Source organism: Lagopus leucura, unplaced genomic scaffold, assembly GCF_019238085.1.
Source record: "Lagopus leucura isolate 7727_CA_CO unplaced genomic scaffold, USGS_WTPT01 Super-Scaffold_100022, whole genome shotgun sequence".
In the NCBI taxonomy this organism is placed as follows: domain Eukaryota; kingdom Metazoa; phylum Chordata; class Aves; order Galliformes; family Phasianidae; genus Lagopus; species Lagopus leucura.
In genome coordinates this window covers 2474356-2488977 of record NW_024962275.1, presented here as the reverse complement: position 1 = coordinate 2488977, position 14622 = coordinate 2474356, and the positions used below count along the sequence as shown (strand labels likewise).

The 14622-nt window shown below is 51.9% G+C and overlaps 1 protein-coding gene across 3 annotated transcripts in view; it reads right to left on the bottom strand.

The window, feature by feature from the left end:
- The window catches only part of GPSM1 (G protein signaling modulator 1), a 50395-nt gene extending 37065 nt beyond the window's left edge, over positions 1-13330 (bottom strand). For 2 of the 3 annotated variants that reach the window (XR_006180496.1, XM_042878886.1), the window contains exon 1: positions 13275-13330. The gene's annotated coding sequence lies outside the window, so the exon portion shown is untranslated. Of the gene's footprint in view, positions 1-6970; positions 7070-13274 lie in introns of those variants that run through there. The other variant, XM_042878887.1, reaches the window with a different exon arrangement.
- Between the last annotated feature and the right edge of the window lie 1292 nt (positions 13331-14622).

Below are 14622 nucleotides of genomic sequence, written 5' to 3'. Positions count from 1 at the left end.
GCCTTACTCTTTTGATTATATTGCAATTATAACATCTTGGTTATACAAGTCCCTAAGAAGGTTGGGGACTGGAGAAAGAAAAAGAGCACCTAAGTGAGCAAAAATAAATTCAGGCAACTTAGCAGAGAAGAAACTTGAAAGAATTCAAAACAGGGGGATGGAGCCACTGTCACAGAAACTGAGTTCCAGCTGGGAGGCTGCAGACAGAAACACACTCTGCATTATTTCATTTCACATTTCAACAACCAAAGCTCATCCTGCTAACCAGGCTCTCTTTAGCAGCCTGAGTTCACCCGACACAGAGTCTAAGAACTGAGCTTGGAGAACAGCTTGCCTAATTCATGGCACTGCAGTCATGGACTGACCACAACTGTTGTGTGATCTGAACAGTGATGGTTCCCCACCCTGCAATAGCAGAGCCCAGATGAGTATTCCAAGGGCAGCATCCTGCTCAGCCTCCACTTGCAGGTGGAAGCATTGCCAGAAGCACACAGCATGCCCCAGCTCTGCCCTGGCACACACACACACACACCTGTGCACACTCACTCTCCCCAGGAGCTTTCCTGGTGCTTGGGCACACAGCAGTGACACAGCCCTCCAGTGCACACAGCCTAATGGAAATCTGTTTGCCCTTGAACAGGCTGCTCAGCAGCATATCTGCCTTATCTAATTAGCATCACTGCTCAGTTCGGGACCTCAGCACACCAAGGAGGGAGGGGAGACTGTTCCACGCTCAACCAAGCCACTGTTGCCATGTGAAGGGACAGGAGCTGAAGACAGCAATGCTAAACAGAAGCACAACCCACTCCTGCAACTCGCCTGCCCTTCCCACAGCCAGGGCTAATTCCAGGAAGCAACGCAGCGTGTAATTCAGTCACCACAGGCTTTAAAAGCATTCAGAAACACAACACAAAGAGCACAGGAAGCAACTAAATGTTCAGCAACAAACAGCCTCACACACCCCACCGCTTCATGCCCAGCAGCTTCCATTGGCCAAAGCTGAACTGTGAGAAACAATGAGGTTGATTCAGCAGAAGAGGGGCATCTGCCATTCAAGTGAGCCAATCTGAACCAGCCTTGAATAAACTGAGTCAGACAGACAAATGGGAGCCCCGTTTCTCCCCACAAAGCCCCTGAGCCCCTTCCTACCTCTTCTTCTGCAGCTTGCGCATTTTCTGGACGTAAACCCAGAGCTCCAAACCCACGGGCAGGAGGAGGGAACAGGGCTGAGGACCACCAGGCACAGTCCTGCAGACAGCTCTCACTGCAGAGCTCACCAGGGGGAGCTGGGGTTTGGAAGATGTTGATGGCATCTTCCAATTCACACAACCCACACTGCTCTCCAGTTTTCACTCCATCCACTTGGGCAGTGTTACCAGCAAGCTGATGGAGTCCAGAGCTTCACTAATGCTTCACTTCTTCCCTCTCCTGTATGCTGTCCTCAGGAGAGGGGAAAAGGAGTGCTGCTTGTGCTTTGAAAGACCTAGAGAAAGTAACATCCTCTTCCCTCTAAGTAGAGCATCCTTTGTCATCTGCTGGTTTCACATATAAGAGAGGTGAGTCCACAGCTAAAATCCAGAAACGAAAGACTCCTGGCTCATTCACATGTTCAGCACTGCCCAAAGAGGGGCTCTGGATGAACCCAAGAGACGATCAAGTCCAAGGCAAGCACTCATCTCCTTTCAGAATTGGTTTCTTCCCACTGCACCTTGCCTCTGTGACTGCACCAGCTGCCCCTGCCCATGTCACTGCTGCAGTCAGAGCTGCTGGTGCTGCATATCTCTTCTTGTCAGGAGAGGAGCTCAGAGCTGCTCCAGAACAGAAGACATCTCCAGGCAGAATCACACAGCAGCTCAACGGTCTCTGAAGAGGCCTCGTCCGTCAGCTCCAGGAACGGAACAAGAAGCTTCCAGAGGCTGGGACCAAGCAGAAGGCAGATCCCATACACACACACCTGCCCAGTTAGTTGGCCTCCTAAACATCCCCATGTGAGAAGGCACAGCCCTCTATCCCCTCACCCTGTGCTGACACCCAGGCAGAGTGCCTGGGCTCACTTCTACCTCAGCAAGCACCTACTGCTCATCCTTAATTCCAGAAAAGAAGATTCACTCCTTCCTGAGCCAGCAAATTGCTGCTGAGAAGCTGAAGGTGTCGGGCCATATGGTGTGGTTCAGAGGTGACTCTGCAGAACACGAGCTGCTTTTCTTCCTTCCACAGCTAAGACGTCAAAGCCTGTAAATGCAATTCCAGTGCATGCAACCTCTTTGCTAATAGCACAGTATGGGGAAGAAAAACAGAAGGACAATGGAGTCCAAAGGAGCAGCCTTGCCCCTGCCCTAAGTGCAAACCACATGCAGAGATCTGCACCTTCTTCCAGACAGGCAGGAGTTCCAAGTGGCAGAAAACATCCCAAATCACAGGCATTCAGGAGAGCCTGGTGGCCTTCCCAGCTCACAGCAAAATGATTTTCCCTGAATGCATGGAGTTGACTGAGCATGTCAAATCCAGACAAGTCAGGATAGGGTTTTAAAGACCCCTATTGTAATGTAGGAATCAGAACACCACTGCGTGTATTGGGGAGGGCCCCAGCAACAGCTCCCAGTGGGAGCACCAAGCAGGTCCTGTCGCTGCACTGCATGTGAGCTATGCACACAGCCACAGGGCTGCAGCCAGGGCAGCTCTGGGAGCACTTGGCTCCTTATGCAAAAGGTACCTAACGTGGGGCGATGCAGGCATTTAAGAAACAACAGCAAAAAGACCACGTTTATCAGAAGCAATTGGAGGCCAAGCATGAAGCAGTTTGGCCACAGATGAGCTCTGCAATCTGCACTGTATTCTATTGGGAGACACACAAATGAAACAGCACCACGCACTGCTCAGCCCCATCACTGCAACAACAGGAGCATGCATCACTGCTGGCACACAGCAGGCAGAAGAACCCCTTCCCTCTGCCTTAGCTTCTGCTCAGGAGGATGGCTGTAATCTGAAGGCAGGAAGAGCTGAGAAGAACAGGAAGGGCTGATATTGCCGTTAACAACAAGATCTCACAGGGTCATCCATCACTGTCACACTGCAGCTAATGACAGCACAGCACAGACTGTCTTTTGGCTGCCTGGCAAGGTACTGAAAGAACAGAGAGCAAAAGATGTTCCTTCACAAGGGGTGCGCAGGCAAGGCACGAGGACTCATAGAGCAACACCTTCAGTACAGAGAAGGCAGCGAAGGGCCCAAGAATGCTGAGAACACTGCCAGGCAAGAAGCAAAGCAGAACAGCACCAGATGCTACTGGTGCCATTAACAGTGACCGCCTTCGCTGTCAAAACAGCTCTATCTCCATGATTTCTGTGATGATCCATGTCCCCATATGGGGGAACACTACTCTTGGAGCTACACTGCAGCACCCCAACCACCCGCTCTTCCCAAATTTTTGCTTTTCCCTTGCCAAACACTGCATGGATAACTCCTACTTGTCCTCTCCCTGCTCACCCACAGAACAGCACAGACCCACGCTACCTGTGGCAGAAGCAGGCAGCCTGAGGCACACAAGAAGCTATTTTCACTGCAGTCTCGATAAAGGGAATCCAAAGGGGAAAACAACAAGGTGTTCTGGAAGCTGCTGGGGCCACGTGCTGGCTCCTCTTCCACTCACTGATGGTAGCATCCGTGCTCAACAGTACTCATTTCAGTTAATTGCCACCTACCGTTAGCTGCAAAGTACTTACAAGGAATTCAATTCCACTGCATATTTGCCAATAAATACCAAATGACAGCGAGGAAGACAGCTGTATTTATCTGCATTCACTCTCTGATTAGTAGAGCTGAATAAAACACCATTTCAACTCTTAGTGGCTCCAACAAGCCGCGTCATCATCAGCAATTTGAATCCACCCCCCTCAGTGTCTGCTCAGAAACCCAAGGCACCCAGTGCTCCCTGCTGCAAGCACCTCCCAGCCTCAGCAGTGCCCATCCAACAGCAAACCCATGAGGATGGGCAGGAGAGAAGAGAATGCAAGGTCCAGAGCCCAAGACAAAATGCAGCAGAGCGAAGGATTCACAGGAGGTGACCACATGGAATCACCCAGCACAGCACCTCCTGCAGCAGGAGCAGAATGAAGTGAAATTGTGCCTATTGCTTGTTAGGGATTTCACTTCCCAGGTGCCATGCAACAAGTTTAAACCATGGTACTCCAAAATTACTCAAACGTTAAAAGGATCATGATGGGATCTAATTAACTGGCAGCATTGGAGACGGCTCAGTTGGGATTAAGGTGCAAATGTGAATTTCTGTTGATCCTGGTTAACTCTTTCACTCGTTACCCATGCTCAACACACTTGGATGTAAAAACTTCACAGTGACTAAGAGAATTCATGATGAAGGAGGTTCCAATTTGGACATCAGCCCACCAGGAAATGTTCTGACTCCCAAACTGAACAGATCAGTGGAAAGGTACGGATCAAGCAAAGAGTCTTGGAAGAGGTACAGTGCAGGAGAGCTCCCTCTCAGGAAGAGCCCTGCTGCAACAGGATGTGCAGTGTGGTCACTGTGTGTATCAGACCAGCTCACTGCTCTGAGCACAACCAGGAAAGCTTCCTGAGCTCCCCACGAGCCTGCAGCTCTCTTGCACAGCGCTGATGCCATCAATGAAATTAATCCATCACGCAGCAACAAAACAACACTCAGGGGATGATTTCTCCAGCAGCAGAGCGCTATTTCCTTCAGTCACTTCCAGAAACCAGAGGGCAACAGAGGACGTGCAGTCTGAATGGCTTTTCATTATAACATTGCTTTGGCAGTTGGGTCAGCGCTTCCTCTCACTAAAATATACGCTGTGATTTAAATCAGCACGCTGCCCCTGCTACAAAACACAGAGTTCCAATTGCAGCATACATCAAAACCAGCTATGTTTACAAGCAGTTGACTCACCAGCAGCGATACAATGAGGACAGCTGACCCGCTTACTCTGTTCTTCCTGTGCTGCTCAGCTTCTTTCACCCACTGACACACAAGGCTGCGTTCACACCAAGTTTGGCACTGAAAATGGCTTCTCCTTCTTCTCAGCTGCCAGCTGCTCCTGCCTTGGAGCACAGACCCAGGAAAACCACCGCAAAGTGAAGAGATGCTGCCAAGTGACAGCAAGGACAGGGGTCACCACGTGGCTAACCCCTGCCTGCAGCCCACAGCCCCCACATACAGGCAGCCTCAGCCTGCCTACACCTGCCCAGCTCCAACAGCTGCCTCTCTCCTGCCCACAGACCCACGCGAACGGAGCATCGTGGTGCAGGGTAACAGGTAATGATAGCAAAGTTCACAGTGTGCTTCTTCCAATGAATCCTCAGCAACCTACAGCCAACTGGTTCTGTTCCCTTCCTGTCTCTCCTGCTCCTCTCAGACCCCGACCAAGCACTGTGCACCAGGAGAGGCCTTTGGGATCCTTCTGAAAGCATCCCTTGAGTCACCAGGCTGCAAGCCAGGGAGATGCTGAGCAATCAGAGCTCACCCAGATACATCTGAAGCACCAGCACTTCCATTGGAAGGAGTTTAATGTGTCCTTAATGGTAGAAACAGCACAGACTCAGCCACCCTCCATAGGACCCACCAAAAATAATAGCAGAAACACAGCAACTGAGTGTGGTGCATCCAAGGAGGCAGCAACCCCAACACTGCTGCTCCCCATGTCTGTTTCACAGCCACAGGGCACCTCCTGGGTTTCCTAAACAAAACACCCACATGTCTGAAAAGAAAGCAGTTCTCCTGAGAGCTCCACCAGGGAGCCCCACAGCCCCCACCAACATCCCTAAACAGCTTATGCAGCCCCTCTGTACAAACCCAGACTCAGCAGAACCACAGCAAAAGTGCTTTTGGGTTCTTGGTGACTTTATGGAAATCCCCACATGCACCATCAGCTTTAATCTGCATGCTCATAAGGCAAAGTATGGCAGCACACCCAGCCAGCCAGGCCTCACAGCAGCACAGCTCACATGCAAGGTGAGAATTACACACTGCTTTGGCAACCTGAGCAGAACAGACCCACTGTCTAGCACTGTGCATTGGTGTCTGTTGGCTCTGTGGGATAACCTGGAGCTCCAGCACTCTGCAAGCTGCTGTTCGTCCTTCCAGAGCATCATTCAGCATCGCTCTCTGCTGCATTCCCCAGAATTTTTAGCACTTCTGTCCTAACATATCTTCACAGACAGCATCTGCCCTGGAAACACTTGGCAGCACTGCAATGAACAGCTGTATGGAACAAGAGCTTGGAGGCAAATCCCTGCTCATGGCCAGACACTGCATTGCATGAGGCTCTGCTCCAACAAGCCAGTACCAATGCCAACCCAATAACCCCGTGTTAAAGCATGCAGGCACATAATGCTGGGAGTTTGCTTCCATAGATCAAAGCGTGGCTCATCTTTGCAGCTGGGGTATAGACCCTGGTACTGCTCTTCTATAGCAGGGATTTGTATAAACACATTGTTTCTTGGATATGGCAAGCCCATTAGTAATTTCCCTAATAATTTCCTTCTCACTATCACAAAACAATGAGCATCACACACCCTGCCCAAGGCAGCGAGATGGGATGCTGCTTTTGGTTCAGCACAGCCAGAACCCCAGGCAAGGCACTGCCAGCAGCTGGAGAATCCAAATTAGAGGAACAGTGTTTTGAAAGGTCAATTACCAGTGATATTCTTCAGAGAAACAGCAGCTGATCTTCTTACTGTGCTGTTTTGCTGTGCACCTCTCCTACAGCCATGCCTGCTGGGTGGGAGGCAGAATCCCATTTCAGTAGGAAAGCGTCCCCTTCCCAAACCAACCTTCCTAAAGCTGTGCTCCTCGTCCCTTTAACATTCAATTCCATTTTATCCCTCTCTCCCATATTTCTTCCCTGCTGCTGCCCATCACAATGCATGGCAAGCATCTGTTACCATGCACATAGAAAGGAAGAAGCCATAGGTTTAATATTCTACCATTTATTACCTGCATGATAGAAGAACACAGCTGAGGAGCCAGAAGGAGGAACAGGCAGCAGAGACCCCTCCACAGACCCATTTTGGGTTAAGCCTTTGTTTGCAACCTGCCAGGTATTGCAATGGCTCTGTGCAGCACACAGTCTGCTCTGTAGCACTGAGGAACTCACTGCTCTTCTCTGCCTTTATGCTGCTGAAGAGGGGAGGAAATAACACCAGGGTTACACACACGTCCAAAACAAGGGAGCTCATTTTATACTGGCTCCTCAATAATGCATGCTCTCAGCAAAATCTGCTCCTGCAGAGATGTCTTCATCTGGCAGAGAGATGAAGACAAGGCACAGCAGCAGGCAGTGCAAAGAAATGCACCCCAGGAGCACAGGTAGCAGTGACAGGATGACAGAGGGGTGACAAGAGCTTCTCACCTCACTGCATCAGGGGCACATGTAGGAACACCACCGGTCCGAGCAGCTTCCAGGAGCCTTCAGGAGCAGCCACGGCCTCCAGCACACATGGCTTTACTCAGTAATATTTCCAATTTTAAATTCCAATCCCATTTCGAGCTGTTACTTTTCTCTCCCATGCAGGCAAGTGTGTGTATGTGCATATTTACATCTCCTGTCACTGTGCCACGTTCGCCTCAGGCAACCAGCAAAGGGAGAGCTGGCAGCCCTGGTGGATGACTCAGTTGTCTGGAGCTGAGGCTGCACACACTCACTGCCCTTCCCAAAGCTGCAGAAGCACAGCTCCACATGAGGGCAGGACATCAGGGCTCGGTGTCACAGCTGAGGACAATTTCCCACCCAAGAACATCATTATGGAAGGAAGCACACATTCTGCAGCAGTGCACACAAAAGGGATGGGTGCAGATGACACAACAGCCACTGTTTCTCCAGCAGAGACAAAAATCTGTCTCCAACCACCCACCTCCTCACGTTTGCCCTGGATCACAGCCCTGATGGAAGCAGTCAGTGTGAACACTGGCCAAGGGCTGCAGCCTTAAAATCCTGGGCATGTTACTGTGAGCTCATATGGTTTATTATTTGGATCAGAGCAAGAGCTCGGACACCCAGAGGGACAAACAGGCCAGGAAATGCCTCAAGGCTCACATGGCCTCTCACAGTTCCAGTACATCCATCTTCACTTTAAGATGTGCAAGTTCCAATTCATTTGCCATGAGAAGCCAACCCAAGGGCTGCCCTAAGCACACTGCTCCTCCCTGAATCCAGGAGCACCGATTTGCCAGAAAAGAGAGAAATACACTCGAAGAGATTTTCATCTGTTTAGTCAGTGAGGGTTGTATTTCTGCCTTCACATTGCAGAAAGGTTGGCCATAAACAAGGCAGGTCTGATGGTATCCACATCTTGCAGCAAGACACAGCCCCCAGTGCCATTTGCACAGTACAACCCCCACAGAAGATAGCTGCTTTGGAAGCGGTTGAATGTTGGTACAGCATCAGCTGTGATAACTTCACAAGAGCTCAGCAGAAATTGGGTCCTCTCTAAAGTACTGAGGACACAATTTCCCTCCACCTCCCACAGCAGCCAAGAGACACTCCATCAGCCAGGGCCACCAGATCCCACCCTGCTGCTCCTTCCCTGCATCACAGCCCATAGGGTGCAGCACTCCCAGCACATTTGCTAGGCAACCTTGCAGGCAGGCAGAGCCTGGTGTTTAGTGCTCCAGGCACACAACCTCCCGTCCCCCCTCCACGTTAAGCAGAACAGCAGCCCCATTGTCACACTGTGCAGCACAAGGCTGCATTGCACAGCTTGCTCAGACACCAACCCAGTGCTTCCAACCCACAATTAACCTCACTGATGTGGGTGAGGAAGCACTGGAGGGGAGGAGTGGGAGTCAGGACACTCAGCTCCCAGCTTTGCCACCCTCATTCTCTTTCACCCTGAAGGATGTGCGGATTCTCACCCTTGCAAACAGCAGCTGAACTTCCTAGGAAGGCTGCAATGAAATGCTCATGTTTGCTAAGCACTGCAGAAGCCTGGGATGAATGCAGTCCCCCAGAGCCCACTCACTCCCGTACAGCAGCAGCACAGGACACTGACCACTACTATAGAACAAACCACAGATGACAGTAATTAACAGATAGTCCCAGAGAGATGAACATTAATTGGCATTTCCCAGCTCTCCTCAGGCACAAATGGATACTCACAGATGAGGCTGTTCTTTGTGCTCCCAGCACTGCAGCGTGGATCACAGGAGAGCTGCTGGGCACCAAGCAGGGGCAGCCTTGTGGTCAGCAAAGCACAAACACACAGCACTCACCTGCCCCAGCTGTGAGCCACAGCTTCCCTTTGGGAGCACAGCACCACAGCTCCCTGCACTGGCACAAGACTCATAAACCCCACAGCCAAGTCCATCCCACTGCCCTGAATCTGCTGCAATCCAATCCCACCGCAAGAGAAATCCCTTTGCAGGCTGACCAGGGCACACGGCACAAGCAAGGCTGCAAATGAACAAACTGCCCCAGCTCCCCTCGTGGCTCAACAGCAGAACTCTGCACGGCTGGAGGCAATGTTTGCTCCCACAGGAGCAGCCCCTGTGTGCAGCACTGCACATCTCCCATGGGCACAGCATAGCCAGCACTCGCAGCAGCTCAGGGAGCAAACTGTGCTCATCCACTGACGGCACTGCGTTTCATCCATACATTTTTAAAAGCAGTTTCCAAGTAAGAACATCTGCTCTCGTGCGCAGCCAGGGCTCAACGTGAAATGGCTCCTACATGGAGTTATGTTATTTGTATGAATGTAGGCTTAAAAAAAAAATGGGGAAAATGCCTATTTCCTTTATCTTTCCCCTTCAGCACTCAGAGCTGATGCATCAGCCCCAAACCCCCGGAGGGATACAAGGGGTAGAGAGGAGCAGAAAGGGAGATGAGACCGTCAGCTGTCAGACATTCCAGCAGCTCTTGCAGCTGCACAGACATCCCAGCAGAAGAAACTTCTTGAGCTGCATCCTTCCTACTCTTAGTATGTAGGCAGAGGCCTATGGCTGCACTGCCCATCATTCCTGGACAAAGTGCTTTCACTGGAGGGAAACTGGGAGTAGAAGACTAAGCTATGGATTTCCACCCTGAAGGTGATGGTCAGATAGCAGCACTGCCTTCCAAGTAGCTAATTCAGGGTTTGTGCAACTGCTCCAACACCTGTGGCCTTGCAGAGGGGTCTTATTATCATTTCCTCCAAAATACGTAAAAGCTATCAGGTACCAATGAGATACTTCAGCAATTCCCATCCCCAGGTTTCCATGAGGCAGGGAGCAGCCAGGCACACGTGGGATGGGGACATGACACAGCCTTGGGGTTTGGGTACCCACTTTGGGGCTCAATGCCTCAACAAAGCTGCTCTAAGATCTCATCCCACTCCTGGGGATGAGCCAAGGCTGCAGCTGCTGCCAGGCCTTGCTGCCCTGCCACTCCACCCCAGGACAAGCCAGCTAAGTACAAGGCAGAGCTACAACTTTGCTCATTTAATAGTGCCCTTGAAACTGCATCGTAATGATAATTGTTCACTTCCTTCCCTTAAGTGGTTGCACAACATGGCTGGGCATTGTTAGAGCAGCTGCAGTGCCTTTCCCTGTTCCCTTACCCACAGCAGCACTGGGGGGGTGGGGGTACCTGCCAGGCTGAGTGTTTGTTACATACAGGTTCACTGCATTTGTCAACAGGCAGAGCTGCCTCTGGATGCATCCTTCCTACAAGATCCCACCTGCTTATTTTGCAGGAAGGAAAGAAGATCCCACACGTGTCACTTTGTTGCTAAGCCTGCTCTGAAAATCAGCTCCATTGGGGGACATTTAACTAAAAGCATCCTAAAAGAGAAAGAAGCTCAGCAAGTGGGAAAGCTTTCCCACTTAATATGTATCAATAGCCCGGGACCCAGCAGCCCTACTTTGCGGCCAGGTCCTGCAGCCCACACAGGAGGCATTTTTGTTTCAGTTGGTGTGATTTTGTCACAGGATGTTGCTTGGAGCTGGTCAGTGGCACACGGGAGGGGGGAACAAGGTACAGCAAAGGAGCAGCTTGGAGATAAAAACTGTTCCTAAAGCAAAACAGCATCAAGAGTTAAATAAGAAATCCCTCCACCCAAAGGAACTTGCTGCCAAGGGCTTCTGGCTGCGTAAGACCCGAGTTCAAACTTGTTCTTCAGGAAAGCAGAATGCAAGCTGGGACACTACTGAAGTGCAAAAAATACAGAACAGAAAAAAACACACCTCAGCCACACCAGAACAAAACTTGTATATGCATTTTCTATTCTCCGGTGGCAGAGAGCTGGATCTGCTGGAGAGGGCAGCAGGGCTGGGAAGCCAGAATACAAGGAGACAAGGCCTGAGATGTGCCTGCACGTGTTCCAGGGGTAGCACGAACAGCACGTAGCTGCAGCACACTGACAGTGCTGTTTTATGCTACATCAGGAGCAAACCCAACATTTGGGATGTTCCCATTGCTGGCCTTGAGAAAGGGAATGCAAGCTGAGCTGTGGAGCCAGCTCCCATCTCCTTCTCCTGAGTACTTCCATCTTCAGCTCCCCCAAGACAACACCTGCCCAAATCACAGCAGCACATAGAGGCCAGAATAAAAGGAAGATCACACCATGCTGCATGGACAGAAGGCACATCCTCCTCCCAGAGCTCACACATGCAGCACCAGAAGGAGCTCCCCTCCCCGAGCCCCACAAGCAGAGTGGCAGCAGAATCAATGGGATGCCCAAGGTCCTGCAGGAGCACGCATTAAACCCCAGCCACAACTCCCTGCCCAAGGCTGGGGCAGCAATGACCCCCCCCACAGCAGAGAATGAACTTTCTGCTCAGCTCCAATTCAGGATGACAGCACCACTCACAAACAGTGAAGCTACCAGTTGCTCAGTGTCCCCAAGCAGACATCAACAAAACACCACCACGTGTCAAGCTATCACATGGGTTTTTTGCTCAGATCACCCATTATGCAGCACAGCTATTTCAGAAATGTTATCCTGCTGTTTTTTGGGGGGTCATCTTCTCAGACTGATTGCATAGGCTGACAAAAGAAAACCAGCATTTCCAATGCTACCATTTCCGACACCTGTGACTGCAGGGCCTGCAGGCAGTCGTGCAGCAGTGCCTCCAATTGTAACTTCAAGAAAGCCCACTACTTTCTTATTGCTTTCTTTTACATGAACAGAACACAGCCTTCCTACCAACACTACAGAAGAACGGACTTCACAAAGTTTTCACAACTTTACACGTTCCAGCACCCAGAAAACAATGGGAATATTTGATGTAATTCTTTAGACACCTGTGCAAAATGAACAGGAGCCCTTCCAGAGCAAAGTCCATCCCACAGGTGAAATTCTTCCCCCCCAATTTGCCTTGCAAACTCAGGCTTACCCTGTTGTAACCCCCTCCCCTCCACATCAGGAAACCAACAATCTTTCCACCTCTGAGAATGTCATCTTCTCCAGAAGGATCCCTGGTGCTCTGGAAGAGCACTCTAATTGCCCACTGCACATTCAGATCAGGTACAGTTGTAGTGACATTAATGAGTGAGATGGAGACTGTTTACAACACAATCAAGAGAAGTTAGTAAACACTGCAGAAACCAACAGTTGTGCTGAAAATTATTGCAAAGCAAGGAAAAGAGCTGACGACATGCTGGCATGCTGCATGCAGCCCAAGAGATCTTCCCTCCCCCCTGTATCCAGATATTGTATTGCCCCCACTTCTGACTACTAGAGGAGAAACAAAACACAGTGAGGACAAGCAGGGTAAGCGATGTTGCAGGCAATGCTGGAAGGCCTCCAACCGACCCCCGTTCAGACTTTTTGATTTTTGAACCGGGTGAAAAGAACAGGCAACATACGGCCTTTGCACGAGCAGCAGACAGCCCGGAGCTGTGCGAATTCGGGCAGCACCCAAAGTGCTGGAAACCAAATCCCCGTAGCGTAACCGAGAGCCTGCAGTGCAAACGCCCACCGCGGGCACGGTCTGAGCATCGCTGCCCTTAGCGCAGAGCACGGCGCGTCGGTGCCATGGGGACCCGCAGCCCCAGCCCCCACCACGCCCCACACCGAGCGACCCCCACACCCCAAAGCGGCTTTTCTCTCTCAAGTCTCTCGCTCTGTTCCTCTTCAAACATGCAACAGCTTCCCGCAGCCGGGGCTCCTTCCCCTCCCTCACCCAGCGCCCCGGAACACCCACTGCCGCCTTCCCGTCCTCCCCCCATCTCCGCTCCGGTCCCTGCGGCCGCGGAGCTTCGGGCGGGGGCTGAAGGCTGCCGGGGCCACGCTCCGCTCCCCTCCCCGAACCCCGCCCCGCTCACCTCGAATAGAGCCGGCGGGCAGCAGAGCCCGGGCTGTCCCCTCCGGGCGCACCCGCCATGGGCGCCGGCCCCGCCGAGCCGCAGCCCGGCACCGGGCACCGGAGTATGGCAGCAGCGGGAAGTGATGCGCCGAGCCAAGAAACTCGCGGGCAGGCCCCTCCTCCGGCTGATGTCAGCCCGCGGCGAGCAGCGGCTCGGCCGCCTCCTCCCCTTCCTCCGGCCCGCGGGCTCCGCGCTGCCCCGGGAGCAGAGCGAGCAGCCCAGCGTGCGGGGCTGCCCTCCGCTAATGGGTGCAGTGCCCAGGGGCGCAACCAGCCCAGCTCGGTGGGCAGAGCACTGCTGAAGATCTACCCCGTATGCAGCCACTTAATTCCTTAATGAGGTGAGTCTGGGCTTGCTCAGCTTAAGAGCTTTTGCCCTGTAAGTGCCCACACCTGGAGGTCGTTAGGCTGAGAGGCAGCACCTGGGAGTGGTTGGGCTGAGCCCCACACTGAAGCCAGCAGGCAGGACAGGCACAGGCACAGGCACAGGCACAGGCACAGCTGCCTTCTCTCAGTGAGCCTTCAGCTGGTGCTGCCCTGTGCTGCTGAAGGCAGAAATCTGGGAGCAACAGTTGTGGAGCAAGGAGCTGGATTCGTCTGCAGCAGCTCTGTCCTGCTGAACGATGGAGCCTTTGCTGGTTACTGTCACTCAGGTGCCTGGAGAAGGATGCAGGTCACCTTCAAACACTGCATCCAGCTTCCTCTTTTTTGAGGCCTGCAGTGCTCCCATAAAACTTAGTGAGTGGATCACTCAGCAGGAGCCAGCTTGCAAATTAGTGCTGCTTATCCAGCAACACCAAATTAAATATCATTATCATTGTGGACTCCCCAAAGAAGTGCAGGCACACATTATGGCTTTGGCTGGTTCCAGTTGCTTATTGTCCATTCCCAGCAGCCCCACCACCAGCCCTGTGGTCAGAGGAAAGCCAGAGCCACATCCTGAGTGCTGGGGTTCCTCCCCATGGACCTGCACAAAAGCCCCTCTGAGAGCACACAAAGATTCTGCTTGGGGCACAACACGATCAATAACACCCTGCTAGCAAACCACAAGAGTTAATTGATATTGCATTTAAATCCAAAACAATCCTCGTAAACAAGCCTGCATCTGCCTGAATTTTGGGATGGTCTTCACTCTGCAGACCAACCAGAGCAGTGGGGGTTGCAAGCATCCTGCTGAGAGTGCTCTCCTCACTCAGGGAGGTGCACAGCTGTCCTGATGCACACCTTTCCCCACAGCAAAAAGGGAGCAAGCAGCTAAAACACACCTTGCTGGAGGGACCACAGGCAAACCTACCGGCCAGGCTGGG